The sequence below is a fragment of the Dasypus novemcinctus genome, chromosome 2, assembly GCF_030445035.2.
Source record: "Dasypus novemcinctus isolate mDasNov1 chromosome 2, mDasNov1.1.hap2, whole genome shotgun sequence".
NCBI lineage: Eukaryota > Metazoa > Chordata > Mammalia > Cingulata > Dasypodidae > Dasypus > Dasypus novemcinctus.
In genome coordinates, this window is record NC_080674.1 from 41,822,622 (window position 1) to 41,850,008 (window position 27,387).

The 27,387-nt window shown below is 41.9% G+C and overlaps 1 long non-coding RNA gene and 1 other non-coding gene across 3 annotated transcripts; one reads left to right on the top strand and one right to left on the bottom strand.

The window, feature by feature from the left end:
- The first annotated feature begins 1,204 nt into the window (after positions 1 to 1,204).
- LOC111761403 (uncharacterized) lies at positions 1,205 to 27,387 on the top strand. 2 transcript variants are annotated; one of them, XR_009188224.2, is made up of 5 exons: positions 1,205 to 1,604; positions 6,854 to 6,947; positions 20,542 to 20,615; positions 23,773 to 23,981; positions 26,346 to 27,387. It is a non-coding gene; the product is annotated as an uncharacterized lncRNA (long non-coding RNA). The 2 variants fall into 2 exon arrangements; XR_002794780.3 differs by having other exon boundaries at positions 23,773 to 27,387.
- On the bottom strand, positions 19,365 to 19,486 carry LOC111761424 (small nucleolar RNA SNORA32). The gene has a single exon (XR_002794793.1). It is a non-coding gene; the product is annotated as a small nucleolar RNA SNORA32 (small nucleolar RNA).

The following is a 27,387-nucleotide window of genomic DNA, read 5'->3' on the forward strand; positions in this document are numbered from 1 at the left end:
TCCAGGAGCAGCTCAAGCAGGCTGGCACCCACTAGGCAAAGCATTTAAAAAGAGTTGAGGCTGCTCTAACCAAACTGAAGGAAACCTGGGAAGGGAAGGTTTAAAGAAAAACAAACAAGTTCTCTCTTCTTAGGACCAAGCTTCCATTCTGTCTTCCAGTTAAAGAGAATAGAAGGGGGGGCTTGTTTGTTTAAAGGGTGTTCAGTGTCAATGACTAGTTTTTCCTCCATAAAGACTGACGTGTGTAGCTTTTTTAAAAGAAAATCCTTTGACCAATTGCAATCTTGTTTGTACCAGAGCAATAGAAATCTTGGTTATAAATATGCAAAGCCTAATGAAAAGATTATGCCTCAGTGGCTGGGGTGCCAATTGGTCTGTGTGGTCTACTGCATGAGGAGTGCCTTCCCACCGTCCTTCCCTCCTGGGTGCAGTCCCACACAGGGAAGAATTCATGAGGACAAATGCCTTTCCATGTCCCATTTCCGTGCTTCGGGAAGGTTGCCCAGGTGTGAACCTGGCCCTGTGGAGGTAAGGATCCACACCTGAGCAGGAAGGGCAGAGTGGGGAGAGGGTAGTGGAGGAAATGGGCTCCCTGACCCAGGAACCCTGGTGGGGGCTTAATCTGGTTTTGCATAGTTCTGGCCTCAAAGAGAATGAATTGGTATTCGACTAACTGTAAATCTGGGTTTGCTACCCTGAGAGATAAGAGGATGTAATGCCGAGCCCTTCCGGCGTCCACTTTGGCCTGGATGTGCTTCCCCAGGGCCAGATGGTCAAGTAGAGGGTGATCAAAGAGTGACTAAGCCCAGGCTTGAAATCCTGGCTCTGTCATTCACCGGCACTGAGCCGTCCTCCGGCAAGTTGCTCAGCCTGTTTCTTGATGTCAGCCTTCTCTGTGCCGCTGTGGTTGCTGTGAAGTTGAGAGCAGTGAATGAGCCAATGCACATGAAACGTCATGCCTCGGACAGGGAAGGGGCTTAGTATATGGAACGGGGGTGGGGAAGTGGGGGGGAGTTGCAGACTTTGACGAAGCCCCTGGGCAGCAGAGAAGGGTGGGAATGGATGTTCTGGGCACTGTCTGTTCCCTGGTTTCCTAAGAGCTCGAAGTAACAACTTTGCTGGCTTTGCCCTGCTGAAGCCTCTGGAGTTCAGTCTCCCCTTCAGCCTGGGCCTGCTGCTACCTGCTGCGATTCCGATGCCAAGGTTTTACGTTCACTGCGCTCCCTTCACAGACAGCTCAGGAGTCTTAATCCCTTCCTCCCCACGTCTACTGCCTTGTCACATTCCCCAGGAAAGCACAGTACACTACAGCACTGAAAGGAGCTGGGACAGCCTCCTTATCCGTTCCATGCAAAGTTATGTTTTAGATCTGCAAATGCCAGATGCCGGGGATTTCCTAGCCTGTCCTGGCGAAGCGATCTGCACATGGATGCCCGACCATTTCTGTAAGAACCAGGTCTAAGCGCTTAGTTTCCTAATCATGAAAGAAACAGAAGGGAAGACCACCCTATCAAGAGTCCCAGCAGTCACGAGGTGGCGCCTCCGGTTGGACAATGGGAGGACTCGATGAAGGGACAATCAACAAGGCTGTGGGCCAGGACAAGGTAAGCCACAAGGAACAGACAGTACCCCAGAGCAGGTAACAGCCGCGGAGACACCATGCCAGGCCTGGGGCTGCTCCCAGAGCTGGGTTCTGAGGGCTGGCAGAAGGGGCTGCCTGACAGGTGCTGCGACCTTCAGCTGCACGATGCGTCCTGCCTGTGGCAACCTTGCAAGAAGGGAATTAGGAAACGAAACCCTCCAGCTTCATTCTCCTCCCTCCCTCAGATTGCCTGTCTGTGCTCCCCGTTGGCTGACACTGACCTGAAACTGGTAGTCCATCCCTGGTGATCTTCCTTCCTGGGGCAGAGAACAGGGTGAAGGAGGGTGAAGAGTGAATCAGGTGACCAGAAGACACATGGTTTGGGGAAAAAGTCAATAACCTTTATGGGTTGAATCATGTCCCCCTCAGCAGATGTTGAGGTCCTAACTCCCCGCACCTCAGAATGGGACCTTGCTTGGCAATAGGGTTGCCGGAGGAATTAGTTAAAATACTGGGGTAGGTGGGCCCTTACTCCAATATGATTGGTGTCCTTATAAGAAGGGAAGAAGGGACCCGGATAGACACAGGGAAATGAAGGCCATGTGACAACAGGGGTGAGATTGGAGTGCTGCAGCCACAAGCCAAGGAGCACCAAGGTTGGTGGGAGCCACCCAAAGCTAGGAAGAGGCAAGGAAAGAGTCTCCCCTACAGTTTCAAAGGAGCATGGCCCTACCCACACCTTGATTTCGGACTTCTTGCCTCCAGAACTGTGAGACAATAAATTTCTGTTGTGTTCGAACACCTAGGCTATGGTCATTTGTTACAGCAGCCCTAGGAAATGAAGATGGTAATACATAAAAGATGGAGCTGACCCTGGTAAGTGTAAATTCTGGATACCCACTTCAGGGAACTCTTACCCGCTGAACCTAGGACTGACTAATTTCTACTAATTTTTCTCTCTCATCTCTCCCTCTCTCTCAATATCAAGTTTCCATTGCTCTATTTTTAAGTGGCTATTAGTTGCTTATAAATATATTTTGAAATCTTGCAAATAATAATTAAACTAGAGTAATCACAACAGAAAAACCCACTAGATGGTCACAATATAAATAAAGGTTGCAAAAAATGAAATGCGTAAGTCACTTTGTAGGCAGAAAGCCTTATTCTGATGTCCTTCCATATCCCTCATCTGGTTAGGAAAGCTGAGGTGTATAAAGTCTTCTTACCCCAACACCCCATTCTTTTGAATGCCTCATCCATGAAGGAAGTAGACATGGTACACCCAGCAATTTAATGCTTTCATGACATCCTCAGTTTCTCTTTGCATTCTCCATCAAGTCAATTAGACTCATTGAGGCCAACATTTCTCTCCATTTTCTCCTCTTTGCCTTCATCAAAACTTATTTGTGCTGTGCCCTATTCCTTTGGACATCTTCTTCAAGGAAACTACTAAACTAATTTGGATGCAATGTTATAAGGATGAATAGTGCTTTCTGTAGTAGCTTCTTTATTCAAACTTTTTCCTATCTTCCTACCTCAAAGCTTACAATTTTTAATTTTCATATCTATTGAATTAGCAATGAAGAACATGGACTTTTCTCTGACCTCATTGCTTTGCTGTTTTGACTGAAGATTAAAATCCCATATGGAAACTTTTCTTAAGTTGGGTTTCTTGGGAGCATACTCTGAGACAGATGTTTGCACGGTGAAGGTTTACTGGGGGAGTGTCTTGAGAAATACACCTGTCAGGACATGAGGAAGACAGGAGTGTGCAGAGGAAGTAACTGACCCACAATGCACCTGCAACAGAGACCTCAGCCTTTCCTTTGGGAAGTGCTGGGAGCTGGGATGACCCTTCTAAGATACCCTAATTGAGGCAAGTGGGCTGGCCTTTGCATCCTCATCAGTCAGTCATGGGCCCCTGTGAGAGAGTGTCATCTAAGGTGCAGCAGTTCCCTAGCCAAGGACAGGTCCCCATAAGAGATGTAACTATGAACTCTCAGCAGCTGGTAGTAACAGCATCTGGAGCATGAGTACATTGTTCCTTAAAAGGAGACCTAGATGGGGCACCATAAATCTACTACAGTTAACCAGTCATGCCACTTAGATTCTGTTGCTTCTCTTGGTAATTTAACCCACCCAGGAAGAGCTTCTTCAGGATTAGTCTTGCTTTGGTTAGTGTTGCTTCCCCTAAAAACGTAGAAGAGCTATTGTGATAAACTACAGCCCTGATGTTTGTCTCACATTCATAACTGATGCTTTTTGTATTTTACCACTCGTCCTAGGTTTCCCTCACCCTCAGCCAGTACTTTTGATGGTCTAGGTGGCTAGTTTGGTGTGTGTGATCCAGACCCTCATCCCTGAGGGGTCTAAACTCCTGGTTACTTCTCAGGCTGTGGCTTCTATACATATCCCTATACCCCTATTCTGAGCATGGGAGCAACAAAAGATACCCCAGCCAAGGTCATTCAGGTGGGAAAGGCAAAGCCAATACCTAGAATGTGTGTCCATCCTAGTTAAGATGAATCATTGCCACTTCTAGATTGAAGAGATTCAAATAAATTTACTTGCCCGTAAATGACAATTGGTCTCCTCAAGTGATGTGCCATATTGGGGACCCGACATTACTCTTTGTTGCTGGCAGGTTGGATAGACACTCAGAAGCAGCAGTAATTAGATCAGTCTTTGTGAATGTGCTGTAAGGCCCATACATAAATTTTCATCTCTGCCATCATGGCTGCTCTTTTCATGAGCCCATTGTACAGGCACTGGGGTAAAAGAGAACAGAGATATCTCCTAGCCAGTACACTTGGCCTTTAAAACTGCTTCTGCAGTGGATGCTATCTGGTGAACATTTACGAAAATCTTCTCAATTTTTGTCCACTCCCCCTGCCATAGCCAATCCATGTGCCTCCTTCCCAGACATCTCTGTCTCCAGTCTTTGAACTGTTTTCTTCCCAGGCCCTGGCAAACCAACCAGGTCATTTTTTTTCTCCCACTGCACGAGTCTATGTATACTCTAACATTAAGTTAGATCTCTTTCCACATTAAGTGGATGACAATTGGAATACCTGAAGCTCTTCTTAAAGAAAGGACTTCCTCTTACCAATGTTTTCAGAGCCACGTTTGAGTAGGGCTGTAATGCAGCAACCATCTATTTTCAGCTCACACTAACATACTGAATCAACCCATCTATGAACTAAGCACAGCACACTACAATGTTGGAATCTGTTTGCAAGGGCCACTTCACGAACCAACTCTTTTAGATTGGTTTCCCTGGAAAAGAGACTCTGAAATAGAGTTGCATGCAGAAGGTTTATTTTAGAGTACACTTAGGAGATAGATCTGTAAGGAAATGAGAGAAGCAGGACTGGGGGAAGAGTCAAATTGAAGCAAGGAGGATGGACCCTTTTATCTCCACATTAGTTAGTCATGGCCACAGACCGCCCTGGAAGGGACTCATAACCTTGAATAAGACAGACATTCAGCTGAAGGAACTATCTAGTGAGGGATATAACTATAAGTTGTCAAGCGGTAAATATTTCCAGCAGCTGGGGCTTGAGTATTTCAGCCCTGAAGAGGTGATCTAGGCTGTGTGCCACAGTATCCACTACAGTGTTTTACCACCAATTTAGTCTATTTCAGGTTCAAGTTCATTTCTCTAAAAGGTTCGGTATAGTGGTTCAAATTCTGAGCTTTGGAGACCGAGAAGTGTAGGTTTGAATTCTTTCTGTGCCACACGTTTTAGTGACCCAGAATAGCAAGTTAATCTTTCTGATTCTCAGTTTGTAAAAGTGGAATAATAATACCTATCATATAGGGTTGACATACAGATTAAAAGGCATTACATATGTAAAGTACATACATATGCAGGGCATGGCTAAACTCAGCAACTATTGCTTGTTAATATAGCAGGTGATCCACATGGATACTTATTTTGAATACCAGGACAATTTCTGTGGACTAGCTATATAACTGGCATGACTGAAACACACAGACTTGCTCTTGAAATGAACTGAAATGACCCCACTGCATTGGCAGCACTTATATGTGTTAGGTGGAGAAATGTCTTTCTTATAGAGATGGCATTTAACAAGTTTGAAAGAAGTTTTTGGTGGAGGAGAGGTTAACAGTATGGTGCAGAGAAAATAATAGGGTTTTTGAGCCAATCAGACCTGACTTTTAATCTTTCTTGCATCTATTATTTAACCTCGCTACCTCTGTTTTCTTATTTGTCAGTTGGGGACATGAAATAAAGAAATTAAACCTCATATGTATATTCAATGTTTATTCAAATGTTTATTTCAAAATTCAATGACGTAACATTCATTTCCCCCTCCCCGCTTCCCCTATTATTCAGAGCTCTAGAGATAATCCTTTCTCTGTCACCAGCTACTAAGAAAGAGTATATTAGTTACCTATTGCTGTTTAACAAAGTACCCGAAACTCAGTGGCTTAAAACAAGAGTAAATATTTATTAGCTCACAGTTTCTGTGGATAAGGAATTTGGGAGCTTAACTGGTTGGCTCTCTCAGTGTCTCTTGCAAGGCTGCAGTCAAGATGTTGGTTGGGCCTGTTGTCTTCTGAAGGCTCGACTGGGGCTGGAGAGTCCTCTTCCAAGATGGTTCACTTATATTGCTGGCAAGTTGGTGGTGGTTGTTGGCAGGAAGCCTGTTATTGGTAATGTGGTACTTTCCATTGGGCAACTTGTACATCCTCATGAAAGATTAGCTGTTCCCTCTGAATGAGTGATCTAAGAGAGAGCAAGGCAGAAGCTATGTCTTTTATGATCCAACTTCTAAAGTGGCACTATCATCTCTGCAATGCCTGATTGGTTGTGCAGGTTATCCCTTTTCACTGTGGGAAGGGACTACACAGGGCACGGAGACCGTCTTGGAGATTAGCTAATTCAAAGTCTTAAAAGTCTTGAACCAAAGGTCCTACTATTACATGCTCATGCCATTTTAATATTGAACTCAGTGTCTAAGGGAGGTTAAGGGACAATAAACAGCCAGAATTTAAAGGTGACTGGAATTCAGCTACTGAGACCCATTACTTCTCTCCTTGCAACATTGTTTAATAAAGCCCATATGTCTCCAAAAAGCCATTCATCACTTGCAATAATCTTCTATTGCAGCAGATTATGCCATAATTTTTTAAAAATCTCATTTCTTGCCCTAGAAATAGGTTGGGAAGTCACATCACTGTGCCCATAGAACTTGTGCCCTGAAATTTCATTTCTTCTAATTGGGGTCTTCTCATATTTTCTAGGATTCCATAGAGAAGACTACTTGTCACCATCCTGGGGATTGAAGATTTAAAAACCATGGTTTTATGATGATTTTACACTTTTATTCAAGAAAAGGTATTGTACTAGTTAGCCAAAGGGGTGCTGATGCAAAATATCAGAAATTTGTTGATTTTATAAAGGGTATTTATTTGGGGTAGGAGCTTACAGATACCAGGCTATAAAGCATAAGTTACTTCCCTCACCAAAGTCTATTTTCACATGTTGGAGCAAGACGGCTGCTGACATCTGCCAGTGTTCAGGCTTCCTGGGTTCCTCTGGGCTCAGCTCCTCTTTTCTCCACAAGGTCAGTTATAGACCATCAGGCGAACGGCACTGTCTCTCTCCCTGGGGCTCCAGCTTCAGCATCAAACTCCAACATCAAACTCTAACATTAAAAGCTCCCAACTCTGTCCTTTTCCATGCCTTTTATCTGTGAGTCCCCACATACCAAGGGCTGGGGACTCAATGCCCTAATGATATGGCCCAATCAAAGCCTGAATCATAAGTTAATCATGCCAGGTACAGTCCAGATTACAAACACAATCCATAATTTTTTTCTGGAATTCATGACCATATCAAACTGCTACAGGTATCTAAGTTTTTGACTGGTAATTATATTAAAAAACAATTATTTAGTTCTGTTAGCCATCACTCTCAGGATAGACAGCTAAACTTGGCCTGAGGGACCTTACAGAGAAAGAAAAAATGCATGGATACTGCTCTTGAGGATATTGATACCTTGTGAGGGAAACAGTTCAAACTCTTAATGAACCCAAAAGAACTATACAGATGTAGCAACAAAACCAGAATGCTTTCATGGGCTCAATATCTCCACAAAGTTCTGTCTGGCTTCCATCTCTCAGCAAATGCTATTCTACTATAGGAACAACTTGATTTGAGGATTCAAGAGCAAATCCCTTTCTTTAGCCTCATGTCAGTGTTGGACTAGAAGAGCAGAGAATAGGGGCCAGTGTGACTGCCCATCTCCTTAGTGGCCTTGAGAAGTTAAGACCAGTTATAAATAGAAGGTAGCCTCTGAGACACTCCCTCTACCCACCGAATCACACCACATCCCCTTGACTGAGGGATGCCCTTTTGTCCAAGGCTGTAATTAATTTCCATGACTACCAGGAAGTTCAGAACAAATATATTTCTCCCAACAGGAGCTATATTATTTTGACAATAGAAAATCAATTACCTTTATTTGTGGAGATAAGTGCAATGGGTTCAGAAGCATTGTACTTGGGTCTGACAGAGAAAATCTATGCTATATGAACTTGGTTTGCATGTTGGGATGGGAATCCAGAAGAATGGGATCTTTTATTTGTTCATTCCTTCAACAAATAAATTTATTACTCATTCACTATAGAGCAGGTACTATATTAAGGAAAGAGGATACTCAGAGTTTAAAACAAAAAATAAGTAAAACAGAGTCCCTGTCATTAAGGAACTCAAGTTCCAATGAGAAAAACAGACAGGTAAACAAAGTAATAAGATGCAAATTGATAAAACCTGTGATAGATATATTTATGGAGCTTTGGGAGCAAATCTTAAAATTTGTTAGCTGAAGATAGGGGAGAAAGTATGTTCTAAACAAAAGGAACAATGTTTTTTTTTCTAAGACACTGAAACCAGAAGAACATGATATGTGCAGTTAATTGCTAAGCTGGAGTTGAGAGAAGTGGTACGGAAGGGGTAAGAAGTGAAGCTAGGCGTGAGTCAGATCAGGAAGGTTTGGTAAGCCTTGCCTAGGAGTTGGGATTTATTATGAGGGATGTTAACAAAGAGTTGAATGATAGATCTGCATAAAAGATCGCCCTGAAAATAGCAAGGAAGAAAATCAAGAATGGATGAGAGCGGATCCCCAAGGAACTCCCACATTTATGGGGGAGGCAGAGCCAAGAAGACTGAGTAACCAGAAAATTAAGAGGAAATCCAAGAGAGCACAGTTTTATGGACAGAAGGAGAGTGTTTTAAATGCGGAGAGACAAGAGTGTCTAAAATCATAGAGAGGTCAAGAAAGGTGAGGACTGGAAAATATCCATTGGATTAGCAGCTTGGTAGGAATTAGTTCCCATAGAGAGAGATGAGCGGGTATAGTGGGAGAGAGAAACCAGATGGCAGGGCCTGGGAGTGAGGAAGAGGAGATCGTGAGTGCCACCTTTTCTAAAAGTCTGGCTTTGAAGGAATGAAGGTCCCTTGTTAGAGGAACAAAGAAGGATTTTATTTTACCTTTTTTACTTTTTTTTTTTTTTTTAATTTATTTATTTATTTAATTTTCCCCCCTCCCCTGGTTGTCTGTTCTTGGTGTCTATTTGCTGCGTCTTGTTTCTTTGTCCGCTTCTGTTGTCGTCAGCGGCATGGGAAGTGTGGGTGGCGCCATTTCTGGGCAGGCTGCTCTTTCTTTTTCACGCTGGGCGGCTCTCCTCACGGGCGCACTCCTTGCGCGTGGGGGCCACGCGGGGGACACCCTTGCGTGACACGGCACTCCTTGCGCGCATCAGCGCTGCGCCTGGCCAGCTCCACACGGGTCAAGGAGGCCCGGGGTTTGAACCGCGGACCTCCCATATGGTAGACGGACGCCCTAACCACTGGGCCAAAGTCCGTTTCCCACCTTTTTTACTTTTTTTAGAAGATGGAAGAGATTTGAGCATATTCGTATATGAGAGGGGAGCAAGAAGTAGAAGACAGAAAAGACTGTGAGTGATTAAAGGAGCAGATTCCTGAAGATGGGAGAAGGAATAGAGCTGGAGCATGGGTTAGAAGGTATTTCCTGAGAATGGAAGAAGGATGCCTCTTCCATTGCCTAATGGGAGCTAAGGAGAAAAGACGGGTGCAGAGGGAAATAAGGGTGTAGGTTGTGTGGTACTGAAATCGAGGGGTTCACCCTTTCATTCCTTGAGAATTGTGAAGAAAGGGGTGAAGTCTTAGGCTGGCAGTGTAGGGAACGGTCTTGGTGGGTTACATGGAGACAGGTAGGAGAGTTTAAAGTAGGCACTGTAGGGAATGGTTACGGAAACTTGGGAGAATTCTTGTGTTGCAAGGATGGCTCTCTTCTTCTGACATTCTAAGGAAGAAGGGAAGTCCAATTCTGCTAGATTCTGTGATACTGGGCAAGGCAAGTAACTTCCCAGGCTTTCTTTTTCCTTTTTTGAATGGCCTCGAGGTTCCTGCAGTTTTAGCTCTCAATTCTGTTTCTTTTCTTACTTCCTTTTTAAAAAGATGTAACTGTACATCAGTTAACTGGTAAAAGCAGTGTGTCATAACTGATGGGACATGACACTTCCTTTCTAGGTGCCTGAAAAAACAAAGTGACTCATCTTCTGGTTCATTAGAGTCCAGTTTACTTCCATGGAAATAGAGTCTATTGTAAAATCTTTATATAGTTAAACCTTTAGTGACAGAAACTCTTGGAATGCTTCCAGAGCAAAGTGCTGGCAAAGCCCTTGATTCACTACAACACTTGTTTTCTAAACACATCACATAGTTTCATTCAATTCAATAAGGATGAAGCACCATCTGTGTACCTACAACTATCTTGTAAATTCTCTATACAAAGCTCCAATTTTGTTTAGGGCACCAAGAACAACTCTATGCCATTTGGTACTTCATTTGTGGAATATGTTGTGACCACAGTTACGGTACAATTTTAAAGAGGTTATTTTTAACTCTTCTTCCTTCCAAGATTCTTCCATGATTAAAAACAAAACAAACAAACAAACAATCCCATACCTCAAAACCCCTCCTCTGGTACTTTTCACTCTGATCCTCCCAGTAATAAAGGAGGTGAGAAAGACTTGAAGAGGAAATCAGTGCAAGAAAATGAGAAGAAAATAGTAAATTCAAATTCCAAACCAATTGTTTCTCAGAAACAAAACCAGAGTCTCTTGTTTTACTTTTATTTCAAAGACATGTATCCTTAGACAGAAACAGTGCTTCCTTTGGCTTGATACAAGGTCCCTACCCGCTGAGAACTCTTATTCTCACATTTGAGGAGTCTGACTTCCCAGTTTAGCACAAAGTAGATGCAATCACTTGGGTTATTCAACCAGCACGTATTCATTTTGTTTATAGTAAGAGGGAAAATCAGTGGGCCAGGGTGAACCTATGGTTCTCCTAGCAGTTACTCAACAAGAGGAACTGATTTATAGGATTTTAAAGATGAGAGGTCCTTGGGAAGAAGAGTAATTTTAATGGTGAGAATGAGTCATTGAACCAGTCTTTCCTCTTTGGCGATCAGGCGTGATTTCTCATAAATTATCCCAAGTTGGAAAGACAAGGCCTCGACAAATGCCATGAACCTATCCCAACACCCAACAAACTCCTCGCCATTCACACCTTCTTTCCACATGAATCGCACATGCCTCATGGGAAGACTTAAAAACACCTGCCACCATAATTCACCTTTGTTCTTTCCTGAGCTAAATAATTCCAAGACCTTTGTATCAGCTTCCTTCTTATTTTCCAATCTGTAATCAACCTTGGTCTCCTTTGTATCTTTTTGCAGCTTCTCTGTGGGATACCCACATACCCTCCTATAACAAGGATCAGGTTGGCTATTTCTACTATACTGTAGCTGTGAAAATTGTCTTGCAAAGAGAGCACAACACCCAATATTCAGCCTCTATATTACAGATAGGTATTCAACCATGCCCGTTTTTTTAAGATCTTAAAACACATCAAGTCCACTGTTAAGCCTCTAGCTTGTAATCTGTCAGACAGCTGCTTATTCTTAAATAATATTTTAGTACCTACCTATCACAAAGACCTCCAGCTTAGCTATGTAAACATTAGATATAAATAAATTTTCTGATTTTGTGACTGTAGAGCACTCCTTTCACAGTTGTTTTGGTGTGAAGAAAGCAGCTAGCAGGCACTTGAATGCCACAAACAATGTTGAAAATGTGGGAATTATTTTGTGCTGGGAGTATCAGTGCCCAGAAGGCACACTTGGCAAGAATAACAAGCTGTTTGAATGCATGCATTGTGCAGGGCTTGATTCTGGCTTGGCCAATCCAGGCTGACAGAGATTCCAAGACTGACAGAGCCTGAAGGGCCCCTTGAGATCAACACATCCAACCTCCTAGCCTTATAGATGAAAGGACTAGACACCAGCTTCTTCCTGTCAACACAGGTCTTTGTTAAGATGGAACAGTGTGTCTCCAAATGTCATTTTTGGTTTTAGTAAAGTCTGTGCCTCTTTCATCTGACATGAGTCTTTCCAACCAGCAAGAACCAGTCCTTCCCTTCCAGATAATTTTCAATGTAGTGGTTTCAACAAGGCACTAAGGAAAAAATGTGTTTACAGCTCTTAAAACCAAAGTCTTCTTCTAGGCAGATGAAGCACACCAGATTTTTATTCAAGCTTAAACAAGCAGCTAAAGATTGAGACTTACCTCCTTTTACAAAGTAGATGGATTCCAGCAAGGTTTGGGGGGAGGTAAACTATGTTAAGAGGAACAGGAGAGTTTGTTATTTGAATGGTCTTGCAGAAATCTTTTTGTAAAGGAAAGAATTTCTCCTCCTACTTTTATCCCACCCCCTTTCCTTTCTTTCTTTGTTTTTTTTTGTGATCATTTTTAAATTTTGTAAATTATATTGACAGATATGGGAGTTGTGCAAAGAGAAGAATATTGTTTCTAAATCTGTAGTTTATATTCAAAAATAATTTGTGTTATGCCAAAGGATGTGAAGTTGTTTCTTTTTTCAGCACAATCCCTTTTCCTGGAGAGGTTTATCTTTTTCCCTGCCCACCATTACTCCCACACTTTTTTGAAAGGAAGGTTGGCTTTTCTCAGATGGCAAATGATTATTCCAAAATCAGTACAATAATAATGTTTCTCGTGTGCCTTCACTCCCACTCTTAGCTTTTGTGGACAGATCTCTGAAAACTGGCTTTACTTGGTCAATCACAAAAACTGAAAGTATGTTTTAGTCCTTCCATTGGCAAATAGATTCTTGCTGACAACAGAAATAACCCCAGATGTTAGAAATAGAAACATAGAAGTAGAAATCATGTGGTGTCCCTTTGAGTTTTAAATAGGGCCAAGAAAGAACAGGCTTAATATTTGAAGGGAATATATTACCTCTAGGAACCCAAAACCTCCACCAAAAACATAGTATTCATCTGGAAATTAACTAGCAATTACAAGTAAGATCCAGCAAATGATGGTGGCACTTCATTTTCTATTCTTAATAGAAAATTAAGACAGACCTAGTCCAGGAAGTCTCCCCAGCTTCTTTCCTTCTCCCTCCCTCCCTCCCTCACTTCCATCCTTCCTCCCTCCCTCCTTCCCTCCCTCCCACCCTTCTTCCTCCCTCCCTCCCTTCCTTCCTTCCTTCCTTCTCTCTCTCTTTCTCTCTCCCTCCCTCCCTCCTACCCTCCATCCCTCCCTCTCTCCCTCTTTCCCTTCCTTTCCTTTCATTCTTGCTTCTTTTTTTTTTTTTTTTTAAGAGAATATTGTGGAGATGGCAGGGAATAGAAAGGACCAACTGTCCCTGGAAAATCTAGTGATGTGGCAACATGAGAATTTGTCAAATTCTGTTGAAGCCAGCCAATGCCAAAGTTATTGATTGAATCCTTTTGTTTTCTCTAGAATAAAAGTACTTAAAAAACAGAGAACAGGTCCCTTTTATATAAGATGCAATATTTAGCAGATTGTGGCTTGTTGATAAAGTTAGTTAAAGTTTTATATCATTTGTTGGTTGCTTCCCAATGTCCCATCTACCACTTTCACCTCACCAGTTTCTGTTTGGGGATTCATGTAGTTTCAAGGAAGTTAGGCTAAACTAATCAGTGTATCCATACTCCTTTCTACAGGAATATATTAGGAGTGAACAAGTAACTGAAGCCAGTCCAGTCAGAGTGATTTGTAGGACTTGCTGATGCACTCTTACCTCTGGAGATGAGCAAGGATTCCCCTATTATCCCAGGGTAATGCTATCTGTTGGTAGCAGCCATCTTGCCATCTTGAGACCAAAAGGTTCATAGGATAAAGTCAATCTCATGGAAAGTAAAGTAGAGAGACAGAAAGAAATAAGATCCTTTTTGACATCCTTGAGCCACTGCATTGAGCTCCACTTGAAGCTAGACCTACACATAGATCTTTTGGTCATATTGAGCCAAGAAATTCCTTTTTCATTCAAGATAACTTGAATTGGAATTTCTGTTATGTACAACCCAAAGATTGTTAACTTAGATAAGCCACTTTTTTGACTAGTGGACCCAATGAGGGGAGGGAGCTGCCTACACACAGAGAAAGAGCACTTGATCTGTACACAGTAACTCCCTCTAGAGGATACATGGTGTGGCAGATATACCCTTAATTTGGTAGTCTAACTATAAAGTAAAATCAATGCATATGAAACAATAGGAAAATAATAAGCAGATGGCTTTCAGGGGTACAGAATGTAGTGTTTTCAGAGAGGGAGAAGATCAAAGAAGGAGGATGAAGGGTTTCGTGGAGGAGGTTAGAATTAGGCAGAAACATGTAGGAGGAGGGTGGATGAAGGAGAGATAAGCAAGGGAAGCAACCAAGGGCCCTGGTCACTAAGGCATCTTTACAGCATGTGATCTTCAGAGCCACACCCCAGCTGATTTGACTTTATAGGATATTTAGTATAGCTTTTGGTGATGTGATAACAGTAACTTGAAACTGACGGGTCCTTCCTAAGAAAACCAGTACCCACTCTCTGGGTGTTCTCCATCACTTTCCCATATGCAAACGTCTGGGGTGAAATTCAGCTGTCTAGTCTCTTCCTTTTCAGTTCCCTGCATAATTTCTGCCTTTGAGTTACAGGAAATTTCTTTCTGAAAAGCCATTTGGAGACAGATTGTAATATAATGCTCTTGAACATTTCACTCTAGCAATCGATAAAGGCAGCACTCACTGCTGAAATAATCAAACACAGGATGGAATCTAATATGCACAGACCTGATACTTTAACTAGACTCAAGAAGCTCACTGATTCTTTGCTCAAAGCTGTGGTCTGGCTAGTTTTCCTGCCTTTGTCTTATATTTTTATATACTTTTAGAGTCAAGCTTTTCAAAGTCGCTTATAGTTATTTCATTCTATTTTAGTTGTTCAAGGTTGCAACCGAGGTCAGATTGACATGGAAATAAGCATGCTGGCAACTAGCAAAGAATATGTTATTCCAGGAAGAAATAAAATGGCAGTTATGACCCCAGTTCCCCTGCCACACCCTCCTCATACTCTCCTTTTGACTCCTTAAGGAAGAAGGCTGAATGCCCATTGACAGTATGTGCTAAGCAAATCAGAACTGCTTTCTTGGGAAAAGAAGGTGTTTTTAGTAAAAAAGACATCCTGTACCATACAAATCCCCATGGAGTGGGGGATGGAAGATATGCCGGGACATCATTTTTCATTCTACAGTTTAGATTTTCATTCTATAATATAACAGTTTCTCATTCTTTCTCTTCCTACCATGATTATGTTTACCTTCCCTTTCTGGAACTGCTCTCTGTGGCTATGACAAATAATTGTTAGATCAACATTCCTAGCTTGTGGTTAAAAACCACCTTTGGAGGTTGTCTTAATGTGTCTTAAATAATAATAATGTCATAAGCAGCAGCAACATCCTTTGCATAAGATTTAAAGTAAATCATTCTAATTTTCATAATTGTTTTAATCTTAGAAAAATGCGAAGGAATTTATATTATAGTAGCTAAAAGGTTAGGATCCTTTAAAAACTCCATAGCTCAAAGCAGCATTCCTAAGATCGGTGGTAATAGAATTTTGGTGTTGCCTTTAAGAGCAAATTGGTGCCACTATGATTTGTTAAATGAATGTTGCTCTTCCCTCAACCCCAACCATGCCTACCACCACCACTACAGTTCACATACTCATATAATTGTAGGATTGGAAGAGAACAGTGTATTCAGTTCCCTGTATATCTGAACTGGGGTCAGGGAAGTTCAAAAGAGTATAACGAGTTGGCAAGGATTTATTGCCTTGAGAGTGGGCTGAGGGAGGAAATGGTGTTTGCCCAGGGCTGTTGATAGGCCAGTATCTCCAGTCAGAAGTATTGAAGGTATTAATGGCCCAAGAATGTCCCAATACAGGAACTCTTAAATCTCTCTCATGATTAATCAGGATTAGAATACAACAGATTACTATTCAGCAATAAAAAGGAATGGACTTTCTACAACACTGATGAATCTCAAAATAATTATGCTAAATGAAAAAAGGCAGACTAGAGTCCATACTGTTTTATTCCATTTATTTAAATTTCTGGAAAACGCAAACTAATCTAGAGTGACAGAAAGCAGATCAGTGGTTGCCTGGGGGAAGGGTCTGCAGGGAGAGATTACAAAGAAGTTCAAGGAAACTTCTGGGGTTGAATCATACCTTCATTATATTAATTGTGATGAGGGTTTCATGGGGGAGGAGAACGCAGTATTCATATATCAAAACATACCAAATTGCATGGTTTAAACCTGTGTACTTTATTGTATGTCAATTGTACCTCAATAAAGCTGTTTTTAAAAAATAGGAATAGAAGATACAGAGACAACAGGGTATGGAAGAATGGACCAGGACAGAAAAATAGGCTGCTAATCTACTACTTCTCCTAGTGTCAACCTGGACTCTTGTTATCTGTGTATACCCCTTTTTAGTTTCAACCCAGTGTCTTAAACATGAGTTTTTTTTTGTTGTTGTTGTTCTGCCACTTTAATTGTATCTCTAGAAAAGAACCACCCCCAAACCCCAAAAGGTGGTTTATATTTCTTAGTAAATTATTTCAAAATTTGAGGAAATTCTTATATCTTCTGTTTACCATCACCATCTATCCATCATCTATACACTAAAATATTTTCTTCCTTGATAATTACTGCTTTTTATTGGTTGCCAGGAGAATTTTGGGGAGAGAACTTTTCCAACTCTCAGTCCTCAAATAATACATAGAACTATGGGAAAAGGAATGAACATCAGGACAATGGATTTGTTTTCTCCAATAAGTTAGTGGTAAGGAAGAAAAAAATTTAAGCACGTGGAAGAGACATATGCAAATGCAATGAGAGGAACTTGTTGGGATCCTGGTTCCATCAAATCAACTAGAAATAAATTTCTTTGGGTTGGGTGGGGATATTTAGATATAGGTATGTGGTGGATGATATTAAGGAATTTCATAAGTGGGAAAATGGTTTTATGGTTATGTATGAAATTATCTACGCTGTTTAGAATACTGAAATATGACACAAGAAATGACTGAGGTCTGGGATTTACTTTAAAATACTTCAGCTGAGGTAAGAAGGAATAGATGTGGCATTTGTGGTGTGGCATAAAATCTTGATAATTGTTGACTTTGTGTGATGCACACATGAGGTTCAGTATATTATTCTTCTGACTTTTGCTATATATTGGGGGTTTTTTGATAACAAAAAACTTAAAAAAGTACTTAGCACATTTTAAATGGAAGGAAGGAGCATAAATCACATTTGGGTCACCAGAGAGGAAGGAAAGTACAAGCCCACAAATTGAAAGGTGGGGTGGGTTATGGAGATGCCTCAGATCTACTTCCAGAATTGACTTACCATGATCTACTGACCTTGGAGAAAGTCCCTTACTCAAGTAACACTGGCCAGGTACCTGGCCTCCCAGGTGTGCTGTGAGGATTAATTGCTGTTCACCCCCAGTGGATGAAGAGAGGTATTAAAGGTTCTCTTATTCTCCTAAGAGTCTTCAGGAACCGTAATGGCTCTATCTACCCGAGCTGCTGCTGGATGACAGGCAGCCATTCCCCGTGTTCTGCGCCTGCCCCAGTGAGCCTTACTTCCCAGGAGACACTGGATCTCAGAAACACTAACGCTTTTGAAGATGGAAATCTAGCTCTTTGTGTTCTTATGCTCTCCCTCCGTGTAGCACCGCAGACAAGAACCAGGCAATGAGAAGAAGTGAGATGGCACCAACTAAGTTCACCCTCTATATTTACAGGGCAAACCAGGACTTTTCTCAAGGCCCACAAATTATAGGGATGCAAAGCATGGAAAAATCCGGAAGGGGGAAAAAAACCAACCCAAAACCATACCACCCATAAAAACATCCAAAATGGAAGGAGAAGATGCCTATAATTTTACTGGCTTTCAAATGTATTTATTTAGTTCAGTCCTTTAAGAAACAAAACCCAGAAATTGCAGGCATCTGTCCTAAGCAAAAGAACCACTAACGTTTGCTTCCGGTCAGCATGTAAAACTTATTCAAAACCCCAAAGTTAGACATAGGTCGATAATGAAGGTCTCTTACAGGGCAGAGCTCAGAGATAGTGAGCCTGCCACAGGTTTCTTATCTAGCTGTCAAACCAATTACAACCCCCAGTTAACCAGAACTGGAAAAATGTTAGGGAGATTCCTTTCCTCCAGAAGAGTCACATAAAAAGAGGTAAAAATAATTATTCAAACCGTGGCACCACTAAGATTTTCTAACTGACCTGAGCCCCCAAAGAAATCCTGCTTTGGACTATCTGGATTTCACAATGTTATCAGTTGTCAACAGACTTTGCCTTCCTTGAAAGTCCTTCCAATTGTTTCAGTGGCTGAAGTGACTTAAATCAACACTGGATATAGCAAAGAAAACAAACCACTTATAAACTTTCCCATACCTGCCAAAACTGGAAAGCTATAAATAGGGGGTAGCAAACATGACTCAAAAATATTTCTCAGGGAGAAAACAGGCGGAAAAGAGTGAATAATTTTCAAAGTAAGGATTTTTTTTTTAAGTTAGTTCAATTTTGGAATTTCTGTGGCCATAAAGGAAGTGAGGGAAACACAATTTGACCATGATAACATGATTCCTACATGCATAAGAATGCTAAAATGTTGTCAGAGAGCTTGATTTAAGCAATTTATGTTGCTCTTAATATTGATATAGTGTTTCATTCTTCTTTGTTATTCCTCCTATTGCTTCTGTGAGAGGCAACATTTGTTTTTTTAAACTGTGTATTTTTATTATGCATAGCATATAAGTTAATAAATTTTTATTTACAGAATTCAACATAGTACTTGGTAATTATTAATTATTTAATGATTCAATAGTGTGATAATTCACCCTATTGAATTATCAAAGTCAAGTTAGTTCCTCTGAAGCTTCAAACAAGACTTATCTTCAAGATAGCCCTTTTAAAAAGAATCCACAACTGTTTTCAGTCAGCCCTACACAATAACAAGAATATAAAGGTTGTTTCCAGGAATGAGTTCTGGAGCCAGCTTCCTTCTGTTAGCTCTACCTACATAGTATATGTGGTGAATAGCAACCCAGATGGATTATTATTTGGATTATCCAGGTAAAGCACATTTGCAAACAGCCTAGACCTATACTGTCCAATAGCCATTACCACACTTCAAAGATATATAGCATGAAAAAAAAGTAAAATCTCATTTATTACAGATGATATTAGAAAATAACATGTATTTTGCATTATTTCTATTTATCAATACTGATAAAAGGAATGTATTGAAATAAAACAAGAAGAAAGAATGTTCCCAATAGGCTGAATGCTAGCAAGATAGCAACAAGAAAGCTTAGTAGGGAGGGGTTTTTTATGGTCAACTCTACAGCAAACCAGAAACTGCATTCTAAAGCCTTTGTAAGAACCAGGCAATGTTTGTTTAATATCATTACCCCTTGTGTACCTTCAAGAATATGGATTTGTCAAGGTTAATTAACACTTGGGCCAGAGCTCAGATAGGATCCATGTCATGTCTGATATTAAAGATGCCTTAATCTATGTCTTTAATCATGCAGTTTATTTCTGCTAATTGTTTTTTCATTTAACTCTGTTGTAAGTGCTCATTCGTGTTGTTCTAAGAACAGAAGTCTTTGGAGTTGAATAATCTTGCATTTGAATATTGCTTCTGCCATTACTAGCTGTGTGACCCAGGACAAATTCTTAAATTGTACCTGCCTTGGTTTCCTCTTTTGTAAACTGAGGCTTTAATGAAATAGTATATGCAAAGTGTTTAACGTGATATCTGACATAGCAAGTGTTCAGTAAATGTTGTAGTTACATTTAATAATAAAAAACACTTTCTGATTAGAATTACAGATCAACTATTTCCCAGAGTAAATGGGCTTCATTTATATGCACATACATGTGTATAAAATGACAATAACTGCCATATATAAATGTAAACGACACCATCCCTCCCACTGACAGTTTGATCCAAAAACATTGGTGGAGCCACGAACCGTGCAATGCCCGTACTTCTTCCTTTTCTACAGCATGGTCTTGGCATCACGACTCTAAAATGGATGCTTTGTTCATTCCCTTAGCTAGATTCCTCCCTTCTGTTGGAAATATGAAGCATTCCATTTTGGTTTCTAACCCCTTGAAGGAGAAGACCCACAGGCCTAGAGTGTTCAGAGCCTGCAATTAAATGCTGATGTGGTCCTGGCTCTGGATATACAGAACCTTGACCTTGCTGAGGTCACTGAAGGACTCCTCAGGCAAGAAGGAATTCATCAGGACTAAGAACTAGTTAACTCCAGCATGTTATTGATTTGTTTCATTTCTCTTGAAGGGCGTTTTCAGAAACAGGGCATTGGCTAAATTTACTTAAGAAATGCATATTGTATTTGTGGTCCAACCCAAAGTAAATGCACTATGTATGTGTGGGTTTTAATGCTGTACTTCTTTCTTTTTTATCTTAAGGTTTATAGGTCCTAGAAAAGTATAGTCTGAAGGTCTTGGTGTTACTGAAAGTTCTACTTTTCCAGAGGAGATGGGTAAGATGTATTATGCTGGGTTCTGAGAAGCAGATGCTAAAGTGGGATTAAACATGCAAGGATTTTAAAGGGAGCTGATGTGGCTGGGAGAGTTTACAGACTGCAATGCCAAGTCAGACGCTGAATAAAGAAAAGAGGGAAAGAAGATTGGGTGGAAGCATCCTAGATTGTCATGCACACTGGCACACATGTGCACACACACACTGTGCATGCACATGCACACTTGCGCACACATGCCACATGCATGTATGCATACACATACAAGGGAGACCTGTAGGGAGATTCTGAAGGCCCATCAAGACCATTAAGGAGTATTTAAGTGAAAATCAGCTGTCAAAGGAGTCTAGGTCACTCAGGACCAGGCCCAGAGAGTCGTTTCTCGGAAACAGACTATAGCAAGTGTGACCTTAGTGCAAAAGCAGAGATGGATTTCAGATTGCAGCAGCTGGGGCCGTGGGATCAATTTTGCTCCCTGTAGTTGAAGGCTGATGAGGTGCATTCTCTTGGCCAGTACAGGAGATGGTGGATAACTGTGCCAGGGTCTTGCAGTAGAGACCTTAGGCAGCTGGAGAAGAGAGAGAGATTGCCTGTGGAAAATAGAGGCTGACCCCCCACTCAGTTCCTCTCCATACTACACATACAAGTGCACAGGCCCATGCACACATGCACACATATGCCACAAACACACATAAATGCACGTGCGCAAGCATGCTGGTGCACACATGCAAGGGGAGACCTATATATTCCTAAGGGCCCAGGTAGATAACTTTCTACAAAACAGTGTACATTGGAGAAAGTTCCCCCAGCTCTGTAGGTTTGTGTTGGCATGGGGCCACATGGTCATGTTGACCTGGTTATTCATAGCCAGCGCCTAAGCAGAAGGTTTGTTTGGATTTCCCTTAGACAGGATATATATCTTAGCTGTGGGGTCAGTTGAGGAGTTATGGGAGAGAAAGAAGTAAAGGAAAAGGAGAGAAGGACAGAGATAGAGAGGAAGATAAAGCCAGGAGTTCCCGATCCAATCTCAGGCCAGACCTAGAATTATAACATGAAAACCTCAGTTCTGCTCAGTTCCTGAAGCAGAGGCAGGGCCAGGAGACCCCTATTAGCACAGTCAGATTCCCTAGGCAGGAGGCTATATTAACACTTCAGAGGACAGAAAATTTCCTAAAGTAGTTGAAGTTGATGAAATGGCTTGGGAGAGATTGTTGGGATCTGAGTGATGGATTCTTTGTGCACTGGAGCTAACCCTAGAGCTCTCACTCCAGGGAAGAGCAGAATAGAAGAGAAGGACAGGATTTCCATAGGGATGGGAATAAACTGAGGAGTCAGGCTGAGCCAGAGAAGAACAGCCCCTAGTGCAGGAACAATCCAGTGGAGATGCTGCCCAGTGGATGCATGAGCAGGCCCTTGTAATTCATTCACCAAATATTTACAAAGAACCTACTAATTGTTTATGCCAGTTGCTGTGAATACAATTAATTGGAAGCAAAAACAGAGGTGGTCCTTAGAGATATGCTCTTGTTAAGGAGATAGATATTAATAAGATAACCCACAAGTTAATGTCAAATTATAACTGCTGTAAGTTCTCTGAAAATGGGGGGAGTGTACCAAGGAGCCAAGGAAACATTTACCAGGGAGGTTTGATCTATTCTAGAAAGTCAGGAAGGGTTTGCCTGAGGAAGTGACTGCTGAGCTGAGATCTGAAGTATCAGACGGCCTTAAACTAGAAAGAGGTGGGGAGAGTGTACCAAGCAGAGAAATCACACATGTATGGACCTATGGGTGGGAGGAGAAATGGTGCGTTTGAAGGGGCAAAAGGAGGGCTGGGAGACTGAAATACAGAGGGACGCTGAGGGGATCACAGCTGGGCAAGAGGCTGGAGATGCAAGAAGGGCCAGGTTAGGGTCCACTAGGCCATTTCAGGGTCTTCATTTTCATCTCAGGGACAATAGGAAGTTATTGAGGGGTTTTAAATGGAGAAGTGAATTGATGAGATTTTCATTCTGAAAAAAAAAAATCATTGTAGGTGGACTGGAGCTGAATTGGAGGCAGGGCAAGAGATGGAAGTGGGCAGAATATTTAGGATAAGAGACAAAGGTGGCACTACCCTGGGTGGTGGGAAGGGGATGGTGGAAGAGGATGGGCTCATGAAGCAGTCAGAGACGAAGGTGAAATGGCTTGGTAATGACTTGGAAATGGATTGAGATCCCAGAAATGATTTCTAGGTTTCTGGCTTGCATATCTGGCTGAGGTGGTGGGGTGCTTCCCCTGAGACGGGAACGTGGCACAAGTCCCAGATTTGGGATGGAGGTAGAAATATCCAGGAGGAGATAGCAAGTAGGTGGTTGGATATATGGTTCTGGTTTCTAGTTTCTCGATAGTCTATGTTGCCTTGTACTGCACTATCCGTAAGATGGGCTCGGGGGGTGGGGAGGGGGAGACACTGGAGAAGAGGGTCTTTGGGGCCTGGGCATGAGGGTGTTTGCCAACTCCTGGCTCCTCTATCCAGAGTGGCTAGAGTAGCTTTATATTGCAGGTACCTGAGCTAGGCTGCTCAAGAAGTTCTGACACAATAAAAAAAGGCTTGGAAGAACCCAGTTAGCAAAAAATCAGAGATGACCTTGGAGGGAACTCATGAAACCCTGAAAAAAGGAAGTCCTGGGCCTAAAATTAGTCCCTCATACTCCAAATTTGACTTAAACCCAGAATAATAATACTATTAACCTTCCCTGTGATTTGGTTTCCTGGGAATCTAAGAAAGCACAGTGTGTGCCTCTGCATGAACACATTGTTATCTTTGATTTGTCCTGAGCCACAAGAGTCTAGATGGTTCTTCTGCCATCTGGAGGACAGAGGGGAGAGGATACTGGTCCTCCCTGCTTGTCTCCCTCATGTTGTGGGGTACAGAGGATCCACAGGGAGAAATACAAGGAACCAGTTACCCACAAGGAGTTATACAAACCAGTGTCAATAGGTTCAATAGGGGTTTCAGGGAAGTAAAATATGGACACTGAGATATTCCTTGAGAGCCTGGGAGACTACCTGCTCCCATAGAATGCCCCTGCAGGCTACTATCAGAAAGGGAATAATTGATGGAATGAACCACAGGTATGTCTGATTTGTATTTTTATCCTTCCTTATATATTATTGGCAGGTAATCTACTCTTCCCACCAGCGGATGAGGACAAAGTTATCTGGTGAATTTGGGAGAAGGAATGGGGGAGGATGCCTCAGCTCCCTCCTCTCCCCTTTTGGGGTCTGCCCACCTGCATGAAGCATGCATTTTCACCTGCTCAAGAGCTTAGCAGTAAAGGCCCTACCACTGGACAAAGCCTGCAGTTTTCCTGTTTTGCTTATGACTCGGTGGGTAAGCTTTATTCTGCAGCACGGTCTTAGTAAACCCATTTGGTCCTCCCACTAATCCTTGCTTTCTAATATCAGCTTTATCAGTAATAACAGTGATTAGTTTTTATCTCCATCTGTACAACTTTTACGTCTGTGTTGAGTGGGGTCTACGAGTGTTACTTATTGGGTCCCCTTAACCCCAATCAATAGGTAGCGCAATGACCCTTGGAGATCTTTCTATGACTTAAAAGTGTGAAACATCCTCCCATTTGTGAGAATTCAGCTCTTTGAACAAATTCATCTTACTCTTCCAATGGTCATATCTAATATTGTGCCTTACAAGTATGTAGTAGATGCTTTTTTCCCATCAGTAAGAGTGAATTAGTCATATGGTCATCACAAAGCAGGACAAATTGAGGCAAAGAAAACATTTTTGCATTTTCCCTTGGGTTCACAAGACTGACTGTGCAGGGTTGTTGTTTTGTTTGTTTTTTTCCCATTTGCACCTCTGAATCTAGTTCCACCTTTCTTTGACCTGCTTCACATCCAGGAGGCTGGCTTCCTTGTTTTCTGCCTTCTATTGAGTTTGGTTAATGGGAGGCACTGGTAGGAGGTCAGAAGATAGGGGAGAGAGGACTCAGGGCCTTTTTGGGCCTCCTGTCTGCTGTGCTGTGGAGTCCTCTTCCTCTATGGATGATCAAACACCTGTCAGACAGCCGCTCTCCTGCAATCAGCTCTACCAGATTCTGTAACTCTACTTCCCCCCCCAGCCCTGCCCCTTTAAGCCTAGGGGTGGTAATGGCTACCCACTGTGCTTAGTCCCTTGGTGCCTCACCACCTCTTAGGATTCCACTCCCTCTTCCATACCTCTGCAAACAGTCCCTTTTTGAGCACTCTTCCATTACTACCTTGAATGCACTCTCTGCTTTGTGTTGATACCCGAGTATGGCACTACCAATAGTCCATTAAAGGACGCTGGAATTTCAGTCCAGATGCTTGGTTGTGTTCACATATTTCCTGCTGCGAATGGCAACCAGTTACCTTGCAGAGAGTACCTCTTTGGGACACCTGCACTTCTTATACGTATGTATCTCCTTACATGGATACAATTCACAAGCTCTCACTGGTCAGTCAGTAGTTAAGGAAGGCCTTTCAGCTAGCTGAAGATCTGTGCATTAGAAGTGCCTGCAGTTTCACATTACTTATAACTTTTGGCAATAAAGCATCAATTCCCTCATTAAATGTAGAGATAAAAAGTTATGTGATTATAAATTTATGATTATAAACTTGCCATGTCTTTTGCATTACCCTCAATATTAGTTAAAATACAAAATAACATTATGATTATTAGCCCATGTGTACTTGAAAATAAGGGTATTTTATTATTCCATACTCCCTCATACAAGAAATTGGATTGAGGAAGAGTTATGTGACTTTTAAAATATAACCACGTTATGAACATTTCTTTAGCAAGAAATAAGAGAAGACAAAAACATTTAATGTCTTTACACCCTCCTGGACTTGGCACTATACGCTATAGAGCTAAACATAAAGGCCCTTATCTGATTAGAATCTTTTCTTACTCTTTGCTGGGTGCAAGGGTAAATGAATTTTTGGTCTCAGGTTTTACTAGCCTTAATCTACGAGGCACTCTGATTTGCATTCATAGTGTTTGTTGAGTATATTAGAGTTAGGCAAGAGTGACAACTAAAGAATGATTGTCTCTATTGGACATTTTCCTGCTGGTCCCCAAAGTGGAGGAGTTTGGCCTCACTGATTCTGGAAAACTGAGAAAAATGTGTTTTATCATTTATCCAGCACAGATTATGAGGTAGATGCCGAGCTAGTCACTTTACATATGTAACCTCTCAATCTACACAACAATTGTATGAAAGGCTATTATCATTCCCATTTTACAAATGAAGAAACCAAGGCTGAGAGAGGTCAAGTGATTTCCCCAAGTAGATAAGAGCTAGTAAATATAGGTCAGGCTGGACTCAGGTGAAAAACTTCTAAACCTCTAAAACACTTCTCCGTCTGCCATTTTGTTTCCTTGTTTCTGGGCAAAGATATGGTTTGGATTTGTCACTAACTAGCTATGGGATGTTGGACAAGTCTTTTTGCCCCTCTGGACTTGGTTTCCTCATCTGTAAAATGGAGTGTCAGGGCTAAAAGAATTTTAAGTTCCTGCCTCGCTGTAAAATTCTTTGATCTTAATGGTTTTATGAAAATATTATCTTAAAATGGATTGTATCCATCAGAATTCAGAAGTGACTCTAGTTACTTATGCAGAAATAAGTTTAGTACTAAGACTTCATGTTACTCAAATGTGGCCAGTCTCGAAGCCAAACTCAGCATGTAAATGCAATGCCTTCCCCCCAGCGTGGGACATGAACCCGGGGATGAGCCTCCCTGGCAACGAGGGACCACTATCAACTACCAACTGATGATGCAACTGGAAAATGACCTTATACGGAAGGTTCAATGCGGATCATCAGAATATCCATGTCTACATAAAATAACATGACTTTAAAATGCTGTTTGACCTAAAGTAAGGGGGAAATGGAAAGGAGAAATGAGTTTATATGGCTACGAGTTTCTAAAAAAGAGTCTGGAGGCTGGCAGAAGGATTGCCCTCATGCACAACTGAGCAGAGTCAGAGAGACAGGTAAAGCAGATACAACCCCCAGATATTGGTTCCTTTGAGGGCTAAAGAGACCCATGGGAGTTATGGTCATGGCCGATGGGGTTAACTACCAGGGCAGATGGCCCCTCTTTGGAAATGGTGTTTATGTGTGATGAATCTGGACTCAGATAGGATCTCCCTTCATAAGACTTTCATGCTAATGTGCTGGAGGTGCAGTTAATGTTGGGGTTTAAGATATATTTAGGGGATTTGAATCTCTGGACTGACAATGTGATAGCCAGGTCCTGAGCCTCAACAGACTCCAGCACCTACAATCTGATCTATTGGACTTACCACACTCAGCTAAGATGGAGTTGAAGAAGGACAACCACCACACCATGGAGCCTAGAGTGAATACAACTGAAAATGGGAGGATTGCATCCAGCATCCATGTGGAATCTGAGCCTCCTCTTGACATAGAGGTACAATGGACACAACCAATCCAATGTCCACATAGAAGAGGTGGCATTGGATTGGGAAAAGTGGACATGGTGGACGATGGGTATGGGGAAAGGCAGGAAGAGATGAGAGGTGGAGGCGTCTTTGGGACATGGAGCTGCCCTGGATGGTGCTTCAGAGGTAATCACCGGACATTGTAAATCCTCACAGGGCCCACTGGATGGAACGGAGGAGAGTATGGCCCATGATGTGGACCATTGTCTATGAGGTGCAGAGGTGCCCAAAGATGTACTTACCAAATCCAATGGATGTGTCATGATGATGGGAACGAGTGTTGTT